General features: G+C 47.1%; 1 protein-coding gene across 7 annotated transcripts in view; it reads right to left on the bottom strand.

Annotated features, from left to right (window-relative positions):
- Positions 1–23,640, bottom strand: part of PROM1 (prominin 1) — a 134,992-nt gene extending 111,352 nt beyond the window's left edge. For 2 of the 7 annotated variants that reach the window (XM_042936848.1, XM_042936841.1), the window contains exons 1-3: positions 23,169–23,616; positions 22,125–22,235; positions 20,124–20,196 (exon numbers count right to left, since the gene is read on the bottom strand). The gene's annotated coding sequence lies outside the window, so the exon portion shown is untranslated. The other 5 variants (XM_042936843.1, XM_042936845.1, XM_042936844.1 and 2 more) reach the window with 5 other exon arrangements.
- Between the last annotated feature and the right edge of the window lie 1,359 nt (positions 23,641–24,999).

Here is a 24,999-nt window from a genome sequence, read left to right as displayed (position 1 = left end):
TGACATCCCCTCGTCCCCGAGCTGCAGCGGGTGGAAACCGGCCCTCGGCACTCCCTCCCGCCCCTAACTGCTCTCACCAACCGGCACCTCACGCCTCACTCACCACTTCCTGTCTCGAATTGAGATACCCTTGTAGGAAAGGTAAGATTTAGGGAAGACTAGCACCATCGGGATGCTGCCGGATAGTTCCCGGTAGGCGTTTAATGTTTGCGATGCGGATGGAGGGAAGAATGCACAGGAACATTCCCAATGTAGCTCGCCCTTACCCCAAGATCTAGCATAAAACCGCTGCTGGAAGGAGCATTGTTTGATTTAAAGTTTAAACTGATCTTGAACGTGCATATTTCTAGGACGACAAGTGTTAGTTCAGGACATTTCTGAAAATGACACTACAGGCATAGCCCCGTTTAGGTGGTAGTTTAAGTCTTCTGATCAGGCCTGAGGTTTCGCTCCTACTGGTCAGAGGCCTCTGCCTCAACACCTCCAGAGGCCTCCCAACACCTCTGCTCAAAGGCAGCCCTCGCAGGGCTGGGCCCAGAGGGGAGTCCTCCCTTCCTGCCAGCAGCCAGCTCTGACTTGCCTAAAACCTTGACCCTGTCCCTTTTTATCACTGTGACTTTGGCTGCTTATTCTCCCCAAGCCTCAGTTTCCTTGTCTGCAAAATAAAGACAATTATGCCTCACAGGGCTCATGTTTATTCCTACCAATAATAGTAAAAATAACAATGATGACAGTAATAGAAGTGAGCGCTAACACCTAATGAATGTTCCCTCTGAACAAGGCACTAGGCCAGGTGCTTCAAGTGCATTATTTTGTATAATCTCAGTGACAAAGACAGCCTCTTATCTCCATCTTAAAGATAAGGCTAAACACAGGTTCAGTAATTTGCCCGAGGTCACAGAGGTACTAAACGAAACGCTGAATTTAAACCCAGATCTGGCTTCCAGAGCCCATCATTGCCCTAACCCCAGGATATCAGAAGATAACATAAAACCCTCTGACCGGTGCTCCCCTGATTGACAATGTGGCATGGCATTCTAGCACCTCATTGAAATGGTTGGCCATCTGTCTTCCTGTAGGCACTGAATGCTTCAACTCTTTGTATCCATTTTCCTACACTCTCCCCCCACCCCCCAGCACCTACTCTATGTGGACCATTGTAGGGGTTCAATAATTAAATGAATATGTAATAAACAAAGAACACAATATTAAGGTCTGTTCTGAGCAGCCTTAGGCAGATAGTAATGCAGGACTTAATGATTTGTTCTGTTCAATTCAGCTTGGAGTCCTAATGCTAGTCTTCTAATCTCGAATTAGAAATTCTAGCACAACTGAATTTCTCTGGCTGGAAGAGGTAATATTATTCGCATTTTTCTACCCAGTCGTTAGGTGCAAAAATTAGGCCTTCCTTTCTGAAATCGCCCCTCATTTTTCCTGCCCAAATGAAATCAAAACATGAGGCATCGTGGCAGCTGGAGAGAGCCCGGAGATTCATTCAGGTTCTGTCACTCACTGCCAATGTGGTCCCTGGGAAGTCATGTAACCGCCCTGGGCTTCACATCCCTCATCTATCCAATAGCTTTGCTCAGTGACTATATAAGGCTAGAGGCTGGCATGTGGGACCCCGGAGATCGGAGATCGGGGACATTTTCATCAGCACAGGAAGGTCTAACGGATGACATTGGTTTAAATAGTGAACCGTAATAAAGCAAAAATGACAACAGGATGGGATAAGAAACTTAAGTTTCCATGGAAATGATCAGGGTTCTGTGGCATTAGAAATGAAGTGTTGACATTAATTACTGTGAGAGTATACAACGCTTGGCCATTCAACAATCCTCAATCTTTGACAAGCCGTTCCTTATAAAAGACTTTGGATAGCCTTCTCTGAATCACCAAGACTGAAATAAAATAGGTTAGTGAGTATATTATTCTAATTAATATGACATTTCCTACTATAAATAACTATGTCCCTCCCCAGTAATGTGTTTGTATGACCAACAAACATGACAGCGTATGACCCTTTAGGAAAACAAGTTTGTGTCATTTCAACATCTGCTGCCCTGTCTTAAGACTGAAATTTGTGTAAGAGACGGCTAAGGAGAGAGGGAGAAGTTGAGCGGGGGCAGGAGGTGGGAGTTGTGGGGAGAGAGAAAGAGAGAAACTGATTGTTCCAAACAGAAATGCCACTCGCTTTCAAAGGAATGGCTTCATGCAAGCCAGAGTTCTCCCGTAAACGTTTTACCTCATACTTTCCTGTTCGTTCATCTTGCTTTTTCTCCCCTTGCCTCTGGGCTTAGAAACCAAAAATAGCATTGCTGATGTTTAATAACCCAAAGCCAAAAAAACATTCTTCTTGAACCTCAAGAACCTTCAGGTAAGATTTGTAACTCATTCATCAAGCCCATTGTGTACGAATTCAAAGGAAGAAAACTTCACCCCAGTTTGGACAAAGAGGAGGAAAGACAGAGCGAGGGCCAGACCAGGGCCAAGACCAGTGTCTCAGCGCTTGGATTCTGAACTGGGAATTTGGAAAACCCCATCCCACTCACTGGGGGCCAGCATGGGGTGGTTTTATATTTTATGTGCTGAATCTGTCTTCCAGTAACAGTTTCAAATAAATGCTTCATCTCTAGGGCTGGCTTTCATCTGTGCCGACATCATTTTTAACGCACACTAACCCAGACAGGGCTTCATAATTTGCTTTTCATCACCATATGGGAAAAAACGAGCGGCACAGGGCAGAGAATTACAAAGCGTTAGGATACTTGATCTCATTTTCTCAAGGAGGGCGAGGTGCCTTCGTCTCAATGCTTGGACTGAGATTGAGGAAGGGGGTAGGCAAGAAAGTTCCACAACTTCTGGTTCTATAGTTGTCAGTTTTTATCATATCCCCTAAAAGGCTCACCCAGGGACATGTAATTCATACAACAGTAAAACTGACCTCTACGCTAAGAAGTGTTTTACCCCTCTGGGAATAATTGCTACTATTACTTCCTTCTAAGAATTGGCACTTCTCCGCCCATCATATGAAAGCTTTCCTTAAGGCATTTGTTAGTCACTCATTCAGTAATTTTTATGCAGCACCTACCATATAGGTCAGGAGCTAGAGATTCCACTTCCTTTGATCCAGAACATTCTTGGGGGAAAAAAAATAATAAAACTTTTATCGAATGCTATCTCTCCTCTTATTTACCCCTTGTATATTTCCCTCATTGTGAGACTTTTATTCATTTATTTTTAAATGTTTATTTATTTTTGACAGAAGGAGAGAGACAGAGCGTGAGTGGGGGAGGGGCAGAGAGAGAGGGAGACACAGAATCCGAAGTAGGCTCCAGGCTCTGAGCTGTCAGCACAGAGCCCGAGTTGGGGCTCGAACTCACAGACCGCGAGATCATGACCTGAGCCGAAGTCGGACACTCAAGTGACTGAGCCACCCAGGCACCCCACTTTTTTTTAAATTCATTGTGAGGCTTTTAAAACATCATTCTCCTTGGCTTCATACTTTATCTGCCACTTGAGCTGTAATCAGGTATTTATTTTAAGCACAATAAACTGTCTGCTCATTAAAACACTCATTTTTGCCAGAGTAACTAAAATGTTATAGTCCCACCCACCTTAATGCCTTGAAGGCATGAAGCCAAGTGAAATAAGTCAGAGAAGAGAAAAAACAAATACTGTATGATCTCACTTATATATGGAATCTAATAAAACCAATTCATAGAAATGGAGATCAGATTTGTGGTGGCCAGGGGCAGAGAGGTTGGGGAGTGGGGGAAAGGGGGAAGATGGTCAAAAGGCACCACCTTTCGTTTATGAGATAAATTAGTTCTGGGGTTGTAATGTATAGCATGGCGACTATACTTAACAATACTGTTTTGTATATTTGAAAGTTGCCAAGTGACTACATCTTAAAAGTTCTCATCACAAGGAAAAAGAATTTTCTCAGTAAAACTGGAAAACAAAATAAAGTAAAAACTATGAAATACAATATAAAATATTATAGCTCTGGGGCGCCTGCATGGCTCAGTCGATTAAGCATCCAACTCTTGATTTCAGCTCAGGTCATGATCTCATGGTTCATGAGTTTGCGTCCTGCTTGGGAACCTCTCCCTCCCTCCCTCGCTCTCTCTATCTCCCTCTCTCTCTCCGCATTCCCGATTGCCTATATAAATGTCTGCCTGTGCATGCATTCTCTCTCTCTCTCTACATATAAATAAATAAACTTAAAAAAAATTATAGTTCCATCCAGCTACTTACTCCATGGAGTGAAGAAGGATAGCTATTTTTTGTGATGTAGTGTAGTGGAGAACTTATGGGATGTGGTGTTTGAACACATACGGGAATGAGTCCTTGCTCTGCTCTTTCATTCATTCACTCATTCATCCATTCATTCATTCGCTCATACATCGCTTATCCGTGCATTCAATGGATATTGACTGAGCCCCTTCTGGGGGCCAGACTGAGCAAGATATGGCAGAGAATAAAACAAAGGGGTAAGCCCTTGCCCTCCCAGAGCTCACTCCCTTATAGAGAACATGAAACATGGAAGCCACCAAATCAATAAGCATGTTCACTGCATACCCTTGAATAAGTTACTTAACCTCTGTGAACTTCAGTGTCCTTACGTACAAAATAGAGGGGTTTGCAAAGATTAAGTGAGCTGACATATGTAACATCCTTGGCACAGAGTAGGCAATAAATGGTAGTTATTATATCTGCTCTTTTTTGAGAGAGAGAGAGAGAGAGAGAGAGAGAGCGAGAGAGAATGCTTGAACAGGAGAGAGGGACAGAGGGAGAAAGAAAGAGAGAATCTTAAGCAGGCCCTATGCTCAGCACGGAGCCTGGAACAGGACTCGATCCCACCAGCTGCGAGATCATGACCTGACTGAGCCACCCAGGCGCCCTTCTATCCGCTCTTTCTATTTCTTTGTCAAACTCTCTCTCTCGCCCCTACCCCCCTTTTCATTTCCAATTTCATAGCTTAGGAGAGTGAGGCTGTGGGATACACAAGCTAAATGTTCACCCCACAGATACTCACCTATTTCACCCCAAGGATTGGCAAGGCTTCACACCAGAAACAAATATGTTGAGGACATATTCCAATCTCTGCCCTGCAGAAGAAGTTGTCCAACACGTGGAAATGGGCAACGCAGATGATTGGCATTTTGTGGGTGTGGCAAGGGGCATGATCTAAGGGACGTTCAGGGAACTTGCGGCTTCTATAGAGGTATATACCTTTATTTGTATTTCTATGGACTGGGTCATATTACAAATCTGTAAGCATCTAGTGACATGTTTTGCAACTACTGGAAAATATTCATTTCAGTGTTGCTGATTGCCTGTGTAAATGTCTGCTCTTCAACGTGTCCTCGGAACCAGTCATAACATCTTACTAGTCCCCTCAGTAATTACTGAGTTGAGTAAAATCTTTGATATGCATCCACTATACATTTACATGACAATCGTGTTTTTAATTCCTCGAAAGTTACAATTTAGAAGCCCCAATGGAGCTTATGGTCTGTAGCAACTGGCAAATTTTAACGATAATTAATTCTGTAAATTAAAATTTGAATATATGCTGGAAAGGTGAAACTCTAAATCTTTTCATAGGTTCTAATATTGTAACAGCCTCTTCAGTGGGACAGAGATGCTGTAAGTGCCACACTAAAGTTCCTGCCAGCTTCTCTCCCAAAGCCTCCCTACAGCCAACTCATTTAGAGCAGCCTTTGACCCAACACTCCAAGAAATTGCTGGGGACAAAGGGAAAGATTTCAAAAAGATTTCAATAAACTCTGACGGCTGAGAACACAGAATAATTTGTTTTTTAATTAATAGGTTTAAGGAAGGGAGGGGGAGACAGAGAGAGAGAGAGAGAGAGAGAGAGAGAGGATCCCAAGAAGGCTCCATGCTGTCAGCGTAGAGCCTGAAGTGGGGCTTGATCCCATGAACTGTGAGATCATGACCTGAGCGAAATCAAGAGTTGGACACTTAACTGACTGAGCCACCCAGGTGCCCCAATAGGTTTAAGGTTCTTAAAGATCAAGGAAAGTGGCTGGGAAGCAGTTCCAAATGTTTACAAATGAGGTTCTTTCGTCCATTCTCAGAACTCAAGTGCACACCTCACCCACGGAAGATCAGGGAATGTGGACAAAGGACTGGAGTATGTGCAGGAACCGTGCGTGGAGATGGGATAATCCCTTCCAATGGGCAAAATCTGGGAGAGAATTCCAGAATAATTTTCATTATGGAAGGAGGAAAAATTACAAAGTGAGAAAATTGTTCTAGATGAGGGTTTTTTTTAACTTCGTTTCTCTCAACATTTTGAACTGGCTAATTCTTTGTCACGGTTGGTCCTGGGTGTGCAGGACGTTTGACGGGATGTCTGACTTCTGCCCACCAGGTAAAAGTAACACCCTTCTCCCAGCTGTGACACCCACAAGTATTCAGCACTTAGAGTTCGAGTTTTTTTTAAGGCATAGGAAAAAGTATTGAGTTTGGACAGAATTTTATCAGGTACATTAAAGAGGGACTCCTGGTAGCAGATTTGGCAAATGCTAAGGATGTGGGACATAAACGGAAGCATATTCGGCACCCAGGTCACTTAACCACTCATATTATCTACCTGGCCCTGCAGAACCAGCTCCCGTGTTGACTTCACATCACCTCTGCACCTGCCCTGGAGGAGTTGCAATGTGAGATATTTCAGGAAAGCAGTTGGCCTACTTGTATTCCTCCTGGAGACATTCAGAAATGTCCCACGCTGGGGGCTGGGTACTGGGTGCTTGTTCTGAGTATAACCTAGCTTGGAGAAACTCAACATTTTACTTATAACTTGGAGCAGAGAAGCATCCAAAAAAAGGGAATCGGACTGTAAATGATATTAGCCATGACTTAATGAGAAAGGGCCTGGCACATTACAGGGCTTCAATAAATCTTAGGGAAAAACATGAGGAACAGGTGAAACTATTACCCCATCATGAGAAGACAAATAAATATAGTAACTGCAAGACGGTGCTGAAAGGTAGAAAATGCATATCCAGTTTGTGTACTCGTTGTCACTTATTAACTAAGTACTATCTATCAAGCACTGAGCAAAGGACTTTCCATTCATTCCCTTATCTAATGAACTTCTCCTAAGGGGGTATTATTACCCCTATCTTCCCAGGAATCAAGACACACCAACCAAGACTGCGTTTTATTGGTTTCATAATAAGAGTAACAGTTACCGTTTATCAAAGTAACGATTACTCTCAATATCTCATTTAATATTTATGATAATCATAGGAAGCAGGTATTGTCCGAGCAAATTAAACAAAAGTCTATTGAACACGATGCGCCAGCATGGTGCTAGGTAGCGGGGACATGAGAGCAGACAGTCCCTGCCCTCATCAAGTGTATAGTATAGGAGAGAAAACAGACATGAACAAATACTTACAGGTGGGATGATTCATTTCAAATTCCCACCTTCCCTCTCCCAGTTGGAAGCTCTTACCACAAAAATACAGATGGCAGCTTTCAGACCTAGGGCCAAAATAAAGACATTTTCTCAGTGAGCTTTAAATAAACATCTAACCTGTGCCAGCCAAGGGACAGGTTGGAATGTAGGGACACAGAGGTGACTTCAACCCCATCCCAATGAGAAGCAATTTGCTTGGACCCGGCTGCCCAAATACTGTAGTTACGTAATTAAACTCCATCACACGGCAAATAACAGTGGTGATAGAAAGATAATGTAAAAAGAAGGTGTAAGAGGAACAACAACAAAATCCTGGAATCTGTTGGAATACAACAAAACAATGATGATAAGCCTGGGGAAGCAGGGCCTTGGAAAAAACTGAGCTGGGGTTAGGGGATTTGAGAGCTTAACTGGGACAAAAGACAGAATTACAGACGTGCGGAAAGAAATATCTGCATGGGGGTCATTCTGCAAAACATTTCAGAAGCCACTTAACGCTGTGTAAAAGTGCTAAGATGCATAAGACCAAAAAGAGGGTTTACTGCTTTTCGAGGCATCTCATTTGAAGAAGTGGGAGCTGGAGGCAACCAGAAAAGTAAAATTAAGCTTGAATCCTCAGGAAAAGTCCCCCGGTAAGGAGACCTAGTGATTCAGGGAACACTAATGAACTTTGGAAGCGTGCACTGAAGTAGAATTTAAGTCAGTAAAATTTCTGAAGCTCAGTAATAGGTATCAGGGGTTCTGTTTCATGCCAGTTTGAAATTTTCCACTATAATAAGGTAAAAAAAAAAAAAAAAAAAGTCAATGGCTGGAATATCGGGCAATGGGAAGGGGCCCTGGGGCCCGTCCATGAACTTCAGTGAGAATGCGATGGCTGCCGGGGCTGAGTTGAATGTGGGGTGAAAGTGCAGCCAGCAGGCTAGGAGAGAGATCTGTCTCATCTTGGCTACTTTTGACACATTAGTTCTTATGGAGGGAATATGGCAAATGCCTGGGAAGTTTAATAAATAAGGGGCAGTGATGGATGCAAATTGCTCACCCTTGGTTATGAACCAGGGAGTGACATGGATTCTGGAATAGTGGACCGTGGAATAGACCAGGCTGGGTTTGAGTCTGGCTCTGGCACACTAAGTCCATGTGTTGCCTCGGACGGATCACCTAACTCCTGTGAGCCTTGGTTTACCGCACCTGAAAAGTGGACTTAACACAGGTAGTACCACTGGGGTTTGAGAGCATTAAAGGAGATCTGCACATCGGAGAGTTCCGAGGAGAGCTGGTCCTTTCCTCCTGACCACTCCACCCCCGATTGTATCTAGGGCAGAACAATGATCCTTCTTTACTCTACCTTGCTTTTTTCCATCCCATGGGTCTGTGGCTGGTTGGATTAACTGGATAAAGTGATATCAAAAAGACACGGGAGCTACAGATTATAGGATGGCTCTGATGCCCCACTCCTAATCCCCACTGCAAGAAGGCAGCTGCTCACTAAAACCGTACTAGAAGGTGTAAGAGGGCCACGCATCCCCACAGCTTTTCACCACCGTGGAAAAGAATCCAAATGTGTCCTACTGGCCCTCACCTATGTGTGAAGTAGAACCAGAACACAAATCTGAAAGTAAAACCAATTTAGTATTTTTCCCTTTGCCAGAGTTTTCTATCTTAATTAATGGCTCTATGCAATCTCTCGGGAGAAATTCAACCTTAGCTATATTTAGTATTTGCCATTTGTAGAGTTGTCCAACACTCAATTTCTTTTCTAGCTGAAACAGACATCCCTCCGTGGGGGTAGTCGTGGGCTACAGTCCAACATCTCCCACCACAAAAGCCAAAAGATTTTCCTCCCATTGACCTGTCATGCACCCAAGGCATTGTCTTATCCAGGCCTGGTCAGTTGGCTACTCTTGCCTGTGACTTTGACTCTTGGATGTGTGAGATGGCAAATAGGGCCAATCAGACCAACAGAGGGTAGCAGTGATGGTGGTGCGGGTGGGTAGCAGGTGCCAACAGCCACATCCTAACCAGGCCGTCCCCACTGTCCTTGGTTCTGATTCTGCTCTCCAGCCTCCTGACAAGGCCAGGAATCACCCAATACATTGCCAGTACATTCCTTCTCTGGCTAAGATTGGCCAGGATTGCTTCCTGCTGATGTCTGATGGATGAATACATCACCTCCACTATCTGCTTCGCCTTCACCTTACTTTCTAACCCACGTCCTTCTCTCCAGTCTCACGGTGGCAGTTGCTAACTCAGCCACTGAGCACATATGTTGGCAGTCATTCCCTCTGAGCAAATTGTTTAGGCCAGGACTCAGGGGAGGTGAATGTCTCCTAAGGTGCAGGATCAGATCCCATCTTTTCTTAACATACTGATTTTTTTCATCATGGAGTTGGGGCATAGATATTGGAGTTCTAGAAAATATTGCATTAAAATATTATTTATCCTAATTAATGAGCTCTGGGGGCACCTCCTTATATTTTGTGCCAGTCTTCACATGGCTCTATGCAATACTGGTCAAGACCAGAGTTCACCCATACATTTCCCTTCATTCACTAAAAAAATTCTTTAGGGTTCTGCTCTGCACCCCATTATACTAGGCTGTACACATGCAGAGATGATTAACATAAAGTCCAGCCCTCAAAAATGTCACCATCTTGTGGGGGAAACAAATACAGGGCACTCTGAATTCTAGGTGGCCTGACAGAGGGAGAGGATGAGGTAAATATGGGCATAAAGATAGCAATGAATACTGAGTTCAGCCCTGAGTGGGTCAGGAAAAGTTTCTGACCATGGGCTCTGGTGCTTAAGCTAATCCTTTGGAATGAGATGTTCATCAGGTGGAGAACAAGGAAGACATTCTGAGCAGAAGAATAACCTACCCAGGTGTGTTCAGACTCAGCCAATGATATCGTGAGGCTGGATTGTAATGTGCCTGGAACATAGTGTTGGAGAAAATGAATAAGGAGAGAGAAGTCTAGAGCAGGAGAATGGAAGGGGTCGTCAGATTGCCATACCAAGGGATTTGGACCACGTGAAGGCAACGGGGGGGATCCATGTGAGGTTGTAAAGTAGAGGGGTAATGGTGTTATGTTAGTTTCAGGAAGGTAAGCCCGGAAGGAGGACTGGGGAGGAGAAAACTGTGCGGCGTGCAGCCAGATGAGCCTGTCAGGAGACTGCCTGGGTTGGGGGGTGCTCAGGGACTGGTTCGTGAGAGCCTCGGTGTCCTATTAAGGAATCCAGCCTTTTCCTATAAGTTGAAGGCTCTGGCCTTTGGAAGAATCCATTAGATCTAACATCTTGTGCTGCCTTTCTCCTTCCAAGTGCTGATTAAAAAAAAAAGTGCAATTATTATGTGTAGCAAATGTCTGCAGGCCTCAACATCTTGGGTCTACACAATAAACTTTCATTTACACTTAGGTCACAGTTAGAAACTCCATGCCCTGCCCCAGTTCCTCCCCTCCCCAAGCAGGAAATTAGATGCAGGGAAGAGGCTCCAGGACACCTCTGCCATCATCCTCCAGGGCTCCAGCTTTCTGCTTCTCAAGGTGAAGCCTGAGACAGCCAGTGCGGAGCCCAACCCAGGAAGGTGGGCTTGGAAGGCCAATGTCCTTCAGATGCCGCATCAAGGCCTGCTGTCCCTTCCTCTGTTACACATCCCCGAAGTTATAGGTTTCCATGACCTGTAAGCTCTGTAAGCTTTGTTCACTCAAATATCCCATGAGCCTAAAACTGTGCCTGGCAGAGAGTAGGAGCTCAATAAATATGCCTCTATTGAAAGTGTTTAGTATAAGCACCCTAACCTGGCTTCAGATGTGCTTTGCTACATGCTGGCTGAGTCCCTTTAGACTAATCATTTCACCTCTCCAACCTAAGTGACCTCATTGGAAATGGCCCTGCCAGTGCTTAGACATTCCTCCAGGTATTTTAAAAATAAAGGTATTTTTAAAAATAAAAATATTGTAAACTAATACATACACAAAGAAAATTCAATATAGAGAGTGCTTGGCACCTAACAGATGCTAAATTCCTTTCCTTCTTCCTTCTCTTTCCTTTCCCCTTCCACCCTTTCTCCTACAAATATTTATTGAGTGCCTTCTATATGTGCCAGACATTGCCCCAAAGACATGGCAGGAACCACGACAGAAAAGGGTCAAAGGTTACTGTCTAGTTTCTGAGATACACAGAAAAATCTGTACACAAATCAACCAAGTGGACCATTTCAGACAGTGTTAAGAACTACGGAGAAAGTCATACTGAATGAAGTAATTGACCACGGAGGTGAGGGGGCAGTATTTCTGAAGCCATGTCCAGATTTTAATTTGGGTAGAAATTTCTTTTGCCCTGGGCTTACGGACCAAAGCTATATGCTAACTGGGGTCAAGAGCTGGGAGTTCTGGACCTGATGGTCCGTTGGACTTAGAGAAGTACCTAGTGCTGGGGGCCCTCTGTTTCCTCATCCAGGTGCAGAGTCTCTGAGGTTCTTCCCACAGTCAAACACTTCGTGATTCATTGTTCTCCCCAAGTCCAGCACTGTGTCTGAGCCAGTTTGTGATTTGTAGGGAGCTTAATATTTTAATTTAGGAAACGACTGTTAAATTAGTTAATAGACACGCTGTCTTGCTGCTTGGCAACTTCCTCGGTCCATCCTGAGTTTTATTTTATTTTATTTTTTTAAAGGAATCTTTAAAAAAATGTTTACTTATGGGGCACCTGGGTGGCTCAGTCGGTTGAGCGTCCGACTTCAGCTCAGGTCATGGTCTCACAGTTTGTGAGTTTGAGCCCCACGTCGGGATCTGTGCTGACAGCTCAGAGCCTGGCGCCTGCTTCAGATTCTGTATCTCTCTCTCTCTCGCTCTCTCTCTCTCTCTCTCTCCCTCCCCTGCTCATGCTCTGCCTCTCTCTGTCTCTCAAAAATAAATAAATGTTAAAAAAATTACAAAAATGTTTACTTATTTATTGATTGATTTTGAGAGAGAGAAAGAGAGAGAGAGAGAGAGAGAGAGAGAGAGAGAGAGCGTGGGCTGGGGGAGAGGGAGAGAGAGAATCCCAAGCAGGCCCTTTGCTGTCAGTGCAGAACCCGATGTGGGGCTCAAATTCACGAACAAGAGATCATGACCTGAGCCAAAACTAAGTCAGACACTTAACCAACAAGGACACCCAGGCATCCCCCAATCCTGAGTTTTAAACTTAAGCCAGGAATCCCATGGTGACCCTCAGTGTGACTGTGGATACCATTAAGAGGCATATAAGAGCTTATTCTGAGCTTCCTATATACATGTCTGTTTGAACCAGCTTGTATTTTGGTCCAGGTTTCTGGACACCCCTCAGAGCACCCTACACTAGAGGTGACTTTGATCGTGGTGTTTCAAAGACGTTTTGAGTAAACGTGCGCTCTGGGAGCCACTGCTCTGTGACACGGGCTCCAGAAACCCTTTGATATGACGAGCCTGTTCCCTGCAGGATCAGTTCTAGGTGAAAACGGGAAGTAGGCATGGGAGGAAAACTGTGGGCTTTGACCGAACAGGCTATGTGTACGGCCTTTGGTGTGGTTTTGGCATGTCTTCGATCTCTCAGAATTCGTTTGACTGCGGACAAAATGGGAATAACGATGCTTATTTCACAGTTACTACAAGGGTTTTATGAAAGGACGCAGTGACGCCCATAGATACTTCCTGTGGGCCTCCTCTGGGTGTCTGCACCTCTGTGGTGTTCTTGGGGTGCTCTGCCACTCCTCTGCTTTCTCCACCCTCCACCCCAGCTTTGCAAGCTCTGCCTGTCCCTCTTTCTCCTTCTGTTCAGCATGAGCACCCAAGGCATTCAGACACCTGGGGAGCACCTCTGTCTCCCTGGGGAGACCCTCGGCGAAAGGGCTACAGCCATGAACCTGAGTTAATTTCCCCCAAATTGCTCAGGTTCAGACTTTCTCACTGTGATCTCATCAGGTGCTCATGACACCCCATCGTGTGTCCCCGGCTCCCCTGCAAGGTCTGGCCATGGTTGGGGCCCAGCACGTGGTGGTTGGCATCCCTCCCTTCCTGCCCTCCAGGGAGACTAGGTGGGCTAAGAATTGCCAGCCTCACCCTGTCACTTCCTGGGGCCCGTGAGGGTTGCTTACAAGCTTTAAGGTATCCAGAGACTTGGGGGCACCTCTCTTCTTGATGTAACCCTCTGAACCCTCTGTGAAAGGGGCCCCAGGCTAGCACTGCGTATCTTTCTCCTGAAGACAATTGGGGGAAATGTTCCTTTTGTTTCTACCTCTCAATCCCCTCTCTGGAGATGCAAGCCTGAGGCCACAGGATACTGGGCAGGACGGAACAAAGAAGAAGACCACAGAGCTGGCAGTCCAATCCTTGTCTGGGACTACCGCTCCGCCCACCTTGTCTCCCGTGGCTCCCCATCCCAAGTCTGAGTTACCTCCTGGGGAGGCCTTGACCCTCCAGCCACTGCCTCCCAGGGACATTCCCACCACCTCACTGGCCAGCCCGCACTCATCCTGTCCCAGCACTGCAAATGCCCCCAACCGCAGCAGCCACCCGCACAAGAGCACACTGAGACTCCCAGAGACTGCTCATTCGGCTTTTTCCATCAGAAGGGTCCAGTGCTGACATTCTGGAGGCCAACTGCTGGGTATTTACCGCCCACGTCTTGCTGGACACCCTGTGGAACCCCCTCGGTGCTACAGTTTCCTGGTCTGTAAGTCGTAGCTAAGACTAGCACCTTATATGGCGTCAGATTGTGAGGTTTTGGTGACAAAGAACTTGCACAGGACTGACATATAGTATTACTCGGCAAATATTTACTGCGAATCTGCCGTGTGTTAGCTGGTATCTTCTCCAAGGTCACAGTGCTGATCACCGGAGGGGTGAGTGATTAAATCTCGGGGCTCTCAGACTCAGAACCACCGCTTTGCCTGGGACACATGTGCCTCCATCTTTTCAGGCCAGAGAAAGAAAGGAAGACTTGAAACACATCAAGCACGCCCTCCCTCTTCTCAAGGTCAGTGCTGAGCTTGGGCTCAGCTACTCTTGTTTCCCAGATGTAGTTTAAGGAATCCCTGGGCCTCTGACTTCAGAGTCAAGTGGAAGCTGTGGAGGCCCCCATTGCTGCAGAACCATTCCTGTTAATAAGGAGAACCCGGGACATGGTTCTCCCCTGTGGTCCTCCTGGCTCCGGGCACCCTAGTTGCTCAGGATAGAGTAAATAAGGCCACAGGACTCCCAGAAAACACCTGGCCCCTGGTCCTCAAACTCTGGCCCATCCATCACTGAGAGCTGGGCCTGGAGTTTCCCCATTGTAACCCAAATAAACTTGGAACTTCCTGCCTCTTTAGGCCTGCCTGAACACGCCCTGGCGTTCTAGGCACAATACCCACTTATACATCTGCCTCCAAAATGCCCTGTGTGGTGATTGTCTCCTGAGGGATGCTGGAACATTGCCCAGCAAGGGTCTGCCCGCAGACCTTCCTTGTAGTGCCCTGCCCTCCTCGTCCTGCAAAGCGTCGCTCGGATCTCCCCCCCAGCTCTGCTTTCCATGGACTCCCAGCTCACGTGGCCCTGGTGCTGGCACAGAAGCAGCAGGAGTCAGGAGGCGAGAGCTAGAGAATTACTAGAAGGTGACTACAGAGAGTCTGGGTTCCTCGGCTGAGGAATCCTATAGGGGACAGCAGAATATAGGGAAAGACCACACTGGGCCCCTTCATCATGGAATGAGGGGACAGCTTGGGGATGGAAAGGTGTATTCGTCTGGGGCCCGCTGGCTCTGTGACCTGGCACAAGGGATTTGCCCTCTCAGAGCCTCGGTTCTGCTCCGCAAAACAGCATGACAGGGATGTGCGTCTTACAAAGTTAGCACTCGATAAAAGTCTATTTATGCCTTCGTTACCAAAAGCCTTGTCTCTAAGGACTTCCGGTCTGAGAGTGTGGCTTTCTGCCTATGATACATGGAGCCCTAGACTTTGCCTGGACGTCCCCCAGACTCCCAAGGCCTGTTTCAAGGACAGCAAATGCCCAGATGTCAGTTACACATATTAGGTTACTGAATACAATTCCCACTTAAGAAAAAGCATTCTATTCTCTCAGCCTCAATTCAACATTTAAAAAAGGTGGGCCTAAGAAAAGCCCTGGCCTTGATGAGTATTCAAGCAGTATGCAAATAATGAGGATGCAGCCCAGACTGCTCTGCCTCCATCAATTTCCACTTCCCCTCCTTCTTCCACCCGGAGATCTCGAACTAAGCAGCATACATGGCCTCCTTGAGGAAAGATATGTTTCGCAGCCCTCCTTGGAGCTGGCATGCCCATATGACTAATTCTGATCGAACGGAATTATGCAGTAGTGGTGTGTGAAATCTTGGGAAAGGGTCCTCAGAGGCTGTGTTACTCAGGATTTTCCAGAGAAACAGAATGAATAGGATGTCTAAGAGGTATTAGCAGGAGCTGGCTCATGTGGTTTGGAGGCCATGAAGTCCCACAGTCCACCACGTGCAAGCTCTAGCCCCAGGAAAACCAGTGGTGAACTCGGGCTGAGTCCGAAGGCCTGAGAACAAGGAGGACCAATGACACAAATCCCAGTCCAGGAGATTCTCCCAGGGCAGGAGAAGATGAAATGAAATGTCCCAGCTCAAGCAGGAAAAAAAAAAACCTTTTTGTTCTATTCAAGCCCTCAACAGATTGGCCAATGGCCCACCACATGGGGAAGGCAGCTTCCTTTACTGAGTCCACTGATTCAAAGACTAATCTCATCTGGAAACATTCTCACAGACACACCCAGAAACAGTTTAATCTGGGCACCTGCAGCCAGTCAGGTTGACACATAAGGTTAACCATCACAGAGGGAGAAGATGCCTCTTTCATTTCTTCCTTCTACCTGCTGGCCAGAATTTGCACTGATGGCTGGAATCCAGCAGCCATCTTGGACCATGAGTTGACCTTGAAAATAGAAGCCATGCACGGCCCAGGAACAAGAGCGGAGCATCAGTCTAGCCCCGCACTGGCTTCCCTCTGCCACCGTGATCATGACTGACAAATAAATAAAGACCCTAAGAAGGCTTAGGTTACTGTGATGCTAGCCAAACTTCCTCTTAACTAAGAAAATGCAAATATACCACACTCAGTGGAAGATGATGGGTCCTGTGGGGGCTTCTTTAATTGCCATTCATTTTCTGTCTAGTGTGTTTGGATTTACACTCTCCCCCCAGCCCCAGATTTCATTCAGGAAAGGCCCAGCTACAGGTGCCACACACTTGTTACAGAGAGCAAGAGTCTGGGTGGAAGGGGAACAAATTCCAAATCCAGAGCAGAACAAGCCACTTCCCCCACCCCCACTCATTTGTCCTTTCATGTAGCCAACGCTGACCGATGCTGTGCAGGCCCTATGCAGCATCTCCCCTAGTCTTCACTAATAACACAATGATTTTGGCATCATGCCCATCTTCCAGATGAGGAGACCGAGGTTCTGAGAGGTAAGGAAATGGCAAAGTAAAATTCAGGCTGCCTCCCTTGATCATGCACTGATTATTTTTTTCGTCATCAGGCCTATATCTGTTTGACTAGTGGGAAGCCGTCTTAAGTATTCCATAGATATACTCCAACGAGGCAGAGAATGAAATAGTCTGGAAAGTACCCTGTTTCCAGGTCAGGATTGATAAGAGGGTGGGGTTGGTCAATCAGTGAGCCCCTATCTATCTTGTGCATCCTCTGTGCCGTGCGCTGTCCTTGTGGTTTGTCATCACTGATGTCTATGGGGCACCTGTTGCCCTGAAGTGTGAACATCACAGTTTTCTGTGAAGAGCCCACGTTGCCCTAGCACAGTCTTGTGGTTCAGAAGGGAAAATACTGGCCAGGGGTGCAGAGCGCTGGGTCTGGTTCTATCTCTACCACCTACCCACTGTGTATTTTCAGATGAGCTGGGCCGTTGAGAGCTTCCCCTTTGCTTGTGTTCCTTTTGAGTCATTCAGACTTGGCCAAAGCTCATCAAAGAAGTGCTATTTAAGGTTGTCCAGGAAATTACACTCTCAGTGGAAATTCAGGAACCTTCTGTTAGGCCCCCAAAATAATTCACATAAATAAATATCAGGCTTCAGTTGCAGCTTCTTTTTATAAAAGAGAGGAGATATTTGAGAAGGAACTGTTATTGGAGTTGAAATAGTCACTGTGATCGTGTTTTTATGTCCTCTTTGACCTTTCTTTTTTGGGGACTTCTCTGAGAAAGAGTCTCAGTGAAATGTGTTTCCAAGACTTACGTGGTGATAAGAATCACTTAGGGCTCTTGATTAAACTGACGAACACACAGAACCAGGATTCCAAGGCGATCTTGGAGTCGTGATTCTGTCGGCTGGTGTGAGACCAGGAATCCGTGTTCGTAAGAAGTGCCCAGAGCCCGGGAGCTTCTTGTGGTCAGATGAATCTGGGGAACACCAGAAGGGCATGAAGTCGGAAAGACACTCAATGTCTGATGCTCTCTTTGTAACGTTGGAAAATCGAGGGCCAGAAAAATGAAATGGCTCTTTCATGAGCCATCAGGAGCTGGTGCTAAAAAAGTCAAGACTTGAGTTCAAGTTCTGAAGCCACAGGAAGTTGGAGAGAAATTTGAACCCTGATCTTCCTGCTTTTTAGCTGTGTGATCTTGGGAAAGTTTTCTATTCAACTCTCAGAGTATTAATTAGCAAGTGTCCACACTAGGTGCCAGGTCGTGTGCCTGGCTTAAGTGCTGATGGGTGAACAAGAGAGAAGCTAGCCTGCACTTGGGTGTTCTGGAGCCCTGAGGGGAGACCAACAAAGAGTGGGGCTCTCAAAGGTGAGGACTGCAGCCAAAGTGGAGGGGACCCTGCCGAGGTACCCAGCCCACGTGGCTTGGTCTGTGGAGACAGGATCAGCTGTGGTTAAGGGTTCAGAGGATGAGCAGGACTTAGACAGGTGAGCAAGTGGGAGGAGGGCACTGCAGGTACCAGGAAAGATTTTAAAAAAGTCCAGGGAAATACCTGAACTCGGGCCTCTTGAGGAATCAAAGAGACAAGTCCAAAGATGATGGCCGTGAGGGAGCTGGGGAGGGAGGCTGAGGCAGACCATGTGGGATCTCATCTGCATACATGAGCTCTATTATAAAGGCAAAGGGAAGTCACTCAAAGATTCTAGACGGTCATGGTGCCATCAGATTTTTGAGATGTTCCTGAGCCTCTGAATCTTCATCTGGAAATGCGGGTCATAACTTGCCCCTTCTGCTCTCTCTCTTGCCCTCTTATGGGCTAATTCCCCACAGTAGGGCCAGAGTGAAGCTTTCACAGTGGAAGCCAGATCCCATCACTCCTCTGGTCAAGCATCCCCGGGGGTCCCCATCCCAACCTGTGCTCAGAACCACATCCGAAGTGCCCAGTGGGACCTAGACCTATCGTCTATAATCCTCGACCACCTCCCCCAGTCTTCCCTCCTGCCCCAGGCATGCAGGGAGCACTTCCCCTCTGGGCTGTGCATGGACTGTGCTCTCTGCCTAGGGTCTCAGCCCCAGACACCCACATGGTTCTGAGACCTTCGCTGACGACACCCCTTGCTGTCCCTTGAGGTAGCTCAGGTTTTCTTTGGGACACTTTCACCTGTCATCTCCTGTACTTGTGCGCGCAATTCTATCTTGTGCCCCCCCCCCCCCGTTACAGGGCAAGCTCCACAGGGTGGGGGGCTTAGTGTCTTCTTGCTGCCTTCTCCCCAGGGTCTGACACAGAGCTACCAGCCCATGATATTTGTGAGTAAATGGCTGAGCACGACTGATCTCGCGGGGTCACTGAGAAGCTCGAATAACAGAATTGCTGTATATGTAGTACTGGGAGCAACAAGGACTTAGCTAGTGGCAGCTTCCTTCTTTCTTTCTACCCCATTCCCTCTCCTTCCAGACCCCCAGTTAGAAGTCCTTCCCAGGGCACCATTTACCCCTGGGCCCCCAGTTGCCCCTGGATCCTCTTTCTGCCTGCCAGCACTAGGCTCCATCCCCGACTGCCCTGTCCGTTCTGTGCTGCCCAACGCCGGCTTGGCTGTGTCCCTAGAGGAAATGGGATGTGCCACAGTTACCACACATGGAGGCTGACGGGGGGGGGGGGGGGGGTGGAGGCTGGCCGCTCAGAACTACTCATTGTCCTGGACCTGTGGGGTCAGAGCCTGGCTGAGGCCATCACACCTGGGCGGCATCAGATGCATGCCAGGGCGTGTTTTGCAGGCGCAGAAAACACAAAGCACTTCCTTAAGCCTTGACTGATGGCTTCTTTTCTTCTGCCCCTGACACAAATAGGCTGTGACCCCAGCAGTGTGGACATGGGATCACGAGGGGAAAGTCCCCTGCCCCACCCCAACGGCAAGGTTCACAGAGATGGCCATCTGTGGTGGGGAGGCCCAGGCAGTGTCCCGGGAAGGCTCTCCCCTCCTTTGCTTCCTACTCAGAACTCATGGGGGGTGTAAATAAATATACGGGGGCATGAGCTGTAAGCTGCCAGGGGCGGCCTTTAAAATCACCTATTTCAGGAGTGTTGCCTCTGAGGCTCCCAGCTGGCTAAGGGGTTTGGACATGGGTACCGAACTTTCATACGAGTTTCTGTCTAGTTTCTGTCGAGAGAGGCTTTGTTGCAATTTTAGCTTCTCAAAACCCACCTGTATAAACATCTGGCCTGGAGATGAGAAAGAACTCACCTACAGTCATAGTGTGAATGGCAAACTCAGTCTCCTGCCGCCCCCGGGACCTCCATTTCCCAGGTCACCAGTACTGTTGAGGAAGAAACAAGAGTCAGATAAGCAACAGCAAACGCAGAAACAATGAAAACCTAGCTTAAAAAAAAAAAAACAACAGAGCAGAGCAAAAGGAAATATACCAACATATGAGCCATGATTGTCTCAGGGAACAGTGTGACAAAAGTCTTTTTTCTTTTCTAGTCTTCTTAAAATTTTTCCAGATTTTCTATTAAAGAAAATCTTTTTTCTTTTTTTTTTTTTAATCATTAAAAGAAGAAAGGGTTCTCTGAAGGAAAAAAAATCACTGCAATGTATCAAAGTATCTCCATTCCATCCTTCTTTTATGATTTTTTGGGGTTCTTAAAATTTTTTTACTGTTCAAGTTTGTGGGTGATACATTTCGGAAATCCGCTCTTCTGGAAAAAAGCATGAAAGTTAAAAAATGCATTAGCTTTCACACTGGAAGTATTTAGTTTAAGAAGTTCATGGAAATGGTTTAAAGGACAATCGTCATGTTCTTATAAATTTCAATAAACGTCAGAGCGCGTTAGTTGGAAACATACCTTTTTTTATGGATAGCTTTTTTTTTTTCATTTAATCTCTTGTAAAGATTTATTTCTTCAGGGACTGAACTAAATTCAGTGAGCTAACTTTGCCCCCATGATACCACTTAGGGCCACTCTCTTATTTTTCTATTCTTAGCTTCAATGGGGATTTTAAAAATATCAGTTTTAAACAGTGGCTTCAGCTGATGAACCCATGTGATAGCTACTGAACTCAGTAATTATAAGATTTCCTAGAATAAATTTAATTGCCAAATTCTCACAATCCGCTGTTACTGTTGCTATAAATACCCCTCTTGCCTTTTTAAGCCCTGAGTGAGCTACAGTGGCTGTTCTGGCCTCTGGAAAACTGTGAATTAGGCATCACCAATTTATGGGACCTCACTGTAAGCCAACTGCTTTGATTCATCTAGGGCAAGTGTCTGTGTAGTTCAGAGTCTCCTCACACAAAAAGAAGACAATTTCAAGTTATTTTCATCCTTGTGGAAAAAGGACACACTGTTTTTATTTACTTTTTGGCATGTTAGAATCAGGTGTACAGGGGCGCCTGGGTGGCTCAGTCGGTTAAGCGTCTGACTTCGGCTTAGGTCACGATCTCACGGTATGTGAGTTCGAGCCCCGCGTCGGGCTCTGTGCTGACTGCTCAGAGCCTGGAGCCTGTTTCAGATTCTGTGTCTCCCTCTCTCTCTGACCCTCCCCCGTTCATGCTCTATCTCTCTCTGTCTCAAAAATAAATAAACGTTAAAAAAAAATTTTTTTTAGAATCAGGTGTACAAACCCATGCTTCTTTGTGTCTAGTTACATCATCTTCTAGAATTCTATGAATTTATAAGGACTAAAATAATTTAACTGAATATAAACCATCTAGTCTTTTTTTTTCCCAAAAATTTTACATCTTTATTTGTGTTTGAGAGAGAGAGAGAGAGAGAGAGAGAGGGCATTAGCAGGGGAGAGCCAGAGAATCCGAAGCAGGCTCCTGGCTCTGAGTTGTCAGCACAGAGCCCAACATGGGGCTCAAACCCACCAACCACAAGGTCATGAACTGAGCTGAAGTTGGACGTTTAACTGACTGAGCCACCCAGGTGCCCCAAAGCCATTTTGTCTTTTAATAAATAAGTCTGACTTTAAACCCTGGTTCTATATCTTACTAGCTGTGTGACTCAGGGCAGCTCACACAACTTCCCTGACCCTCACTTATAAAACAGAGATAGCAAAATAGATTCAGTAAAACGGTTGTGCTTTGGAAATAAGGACTTTGGAAAATCAACTACGTGATGGCATTTATTAGCACAGCGCATAGCACACAGTACATATTTAAATCTACTTTCTTTTCTCCAGCCAATTGTCAGAGGACAATCCCAACTTTTTTCCATTAGGCAAACATGAACTGAGCACTTACAGGGAAAGTATGAGAGATGCCAACACCCTGTTCCGCAGCTTTAAGGATCTCACTGTCTCATGAGGAGGACAGAGACCTGTTTGTGTCCTAATTACTCCAGACCTGTGAAAACTGGTTTTTAGAAAACATTTCTTTAAAAAAATGTTTATTTATTTATTTTGAGAGAGAGAGAGAGAGAGAGAGCACACACACACGCAAGTGGGGGCGGGGCAGAGAGAGAGAGAATCCCAAGCAGTCTCCACGCCGTGACTGGGGGAGACTCTATCTCACGAACCGTGAGATCATGATCTGAGCCAAAATCAAAGGGCCGGATGCCCAACCGACTGTACCCCCTCAGGCGCCCCTCAGTAGACATTTATCACCTTTGATCATTCACTCAGCAAGTATTTATCGAGTGTTGACTATGTGCCAGGCCCTGAGGCCCTTGGGAGTCACCGGTGAGCAAAAATACAGTTCTTGCCTCCATGGCAAGAGTACATTCTACCAGGGCAAACAGATGGTAATCAGATGAACAAATACACATCTTGTAGAGCATAATTTCAGGGAAGGAGTGCTGTGAAGTAAGAAGGTGTAGGGAGAGACAAGAGTTGCTGTTTTCCAAGGGGTGGTCAGGGGCGTCTCTCTGAGGTGATACGCGAGCTGAGACCCGAGTGAGTCCTTGCAGGCAAAAAGGTTTTTGGGAGAAGTAGGACATGTGCAAAGGCCCGGATATGGAGTTGCTTCATGTGCCAACGGAACAGTAAGGAGCCTGGGTGATTTCAATGCAGTGCTAGAAAACGGGACCAGAGAGGTGTGAAGGCACAGATGAAGCTTTCTAACTCACCCTCATCCTGTTCTGACCCTCTGAGCTTGGTTCTCCCTGAATTTAAGGCCCTGCTTGGGCTTTCCAGGACAGGCTCTCCTGGCCCCTGCTGGCTCCCTCTGCCCTGACAAGAACCCCTGACCCACATGTGGCCACCGCACACAGGCCTGGATGCCAGTCTCGGGAAAGGAAGCCCACAGAGAAGGGCGCCTCCCCCACCAGTGTCCTCAGCAAATTCTCACCTTGATTCTGCAAGGTAGGTAGCAGGGGAGAGGTTCTCACCATGGGAGGGCCGTGTCAGTCTTGCCTCTGAGACTCCCCTTTCCCTCCGGGGTCCGCTGGTGTCATCACACCCCTGATGTCCAAGGTCCTGCCTCTTTACGCCCTCTGACCCAACCCTGAACACAGAACTTTCCCTCAGTTTGCCCCAGCCCAGCTGCGATGGGGCTGGGTTGTTTAGCAAGACTTTATAGGGAGTCTTTGGAGCACCGAAGGGGCGTAAACAGAGTAACTGACAACTATCACCAACATGACTGCTTTCAGAACCCTCGAGGCCATCCACATTGACCCCTGCCTGGCCCAGCCTCTTCCCGGGCAGCCGCTGCCATGCTTCAGCCCTTGGCACCCCTCCTTCCGACCCCCGGAGCCCACGTCCCCACAGAGGGGCCCACAGACAAGAAGGTGGCAGTTCCTCACCAGTTTAAGACCCGCCTTCCAAGCCACTTCCTGTCCCAGCATCCTTCTCTCCCCCACCCCCCAACCCCCGCCCCACTGACATCAGAATTGTCCACTCTCATCTGGGAGACCTGCCCCCCGCCCCCAGAGGCTTGAAGTACCGCTTATCCCCATCAGAGCACTGTCCCTTCAGTGTCATTCAAAGGTCTCTGATATTCCTGTGGGAGGGACTCCTCACAGCCCCACCCACTGTACCTGCACTTGGTCCCCTGAGCTGCTTGGGGCAGGAATCCCCGCCTGGTCATCTCGACCCACCAGCCCAGCACAGAGGAGGCCGGGGAGCCTGGCAGGGGCTCAGCCCTCCCTGAGCAGAAGCTGGGTCTTTGGTGATGGTCGTGGTGGGCTCGCTGGGGACGTCCTGAAGGAGTCTCGGGAGGGTGGGGAACATGGCTCCTTGCACCCATCATGCCTCGGGCTGAGGAGGTCTTACCCCGTTTACAGGATACGTACTAAAGCAAATGGTCCAGAGCTGTTGTCCAAATTCAAACGGGACGCAAAAGGAATGGGGCCCGGAGAGGCCGCCAGGGAAAAAAAGACTAAAAAAATGGCAAGCCTTGTAACACAGGTGCGTATAATGATATTGCATATATGTGACCTTGAGAGACTGGATTCAAGATCGTATTATACCCCAGACGTAGAGATTCATTTTCTTGATTCCCTGGGTGAAGAGACGTGAGCAAATGCCATTGCTGGGGAATGGGGGGGGGGGTGGTGGTGAGGGGGGTTGTTGGAAGGCAGACCGCCCTTGCCTCCGGGCTTGGGGTTTTGACCACCACACTCAATGGCTTGGCAAGCAAAGAGGCCTGAAGGTCGAGGAAGAGAAAATAAGGTCTGGAAGGATTCACAGAACCAGGTTTCTGGGCCACTGTGACATTTTATGCTGAACTCATGACCCGTGTCCATCAAAGAGTGTACTTGGAATTGTCTGGAATATGGTAGGAAACCACCCAGTAAGAGCTGCTTTGGTCAGGGCAGTGGGGGGATTCAGGTGCGCTGGGGTTTTCCCACACCCGGAACAAGCTGCACCCTCGTGCTGTAAGCAGAGATAGTTCTGTCTGTAATTATGATTACTCGCTGCCCTTCTGTGGTCGGGTAACAATGGTACCAGAGGTCTCCTGGGGTGCCCCGGGCAGGACTGTTCATTTCCTGTTTCTCTGAGGCAATCTGATTCCTGGCAGCCAGTGGGGAAGAAAGGCCCAGCAGCGTATTTCCTTATTCTAAACCCAGGAGCCTTATCTTGGGAAAGTAAATACGGTGGCTGCAGGAAACTTTTGAAAGTGAAATGTGTGGCTGTGGGCTGCTGTCCCCTGTCCCATGCTGTTGTCTTCATCTCGAGGC

The sequence above is a fragment of the Panthera leo genome, chromosome B1, assembly GCF_018350215.1.
Source record: "Panthera leo isolate Ple1 chromosome B1, P.leo_Ple1_pat1.1, whole genome shotgun sequence".
In the NCBI taxonomy this organism is placed as follows: domain Eukaryota; kingdom Metazoa; phylum Chordata; class Mammalia; order Carnivora; family Felidae; genus Panthera; species Panthera leo.
Note: the sequence above shows the minus strand (reverse complement) of the source record. Positions and strands in the feature narration are given on the sequence as shown.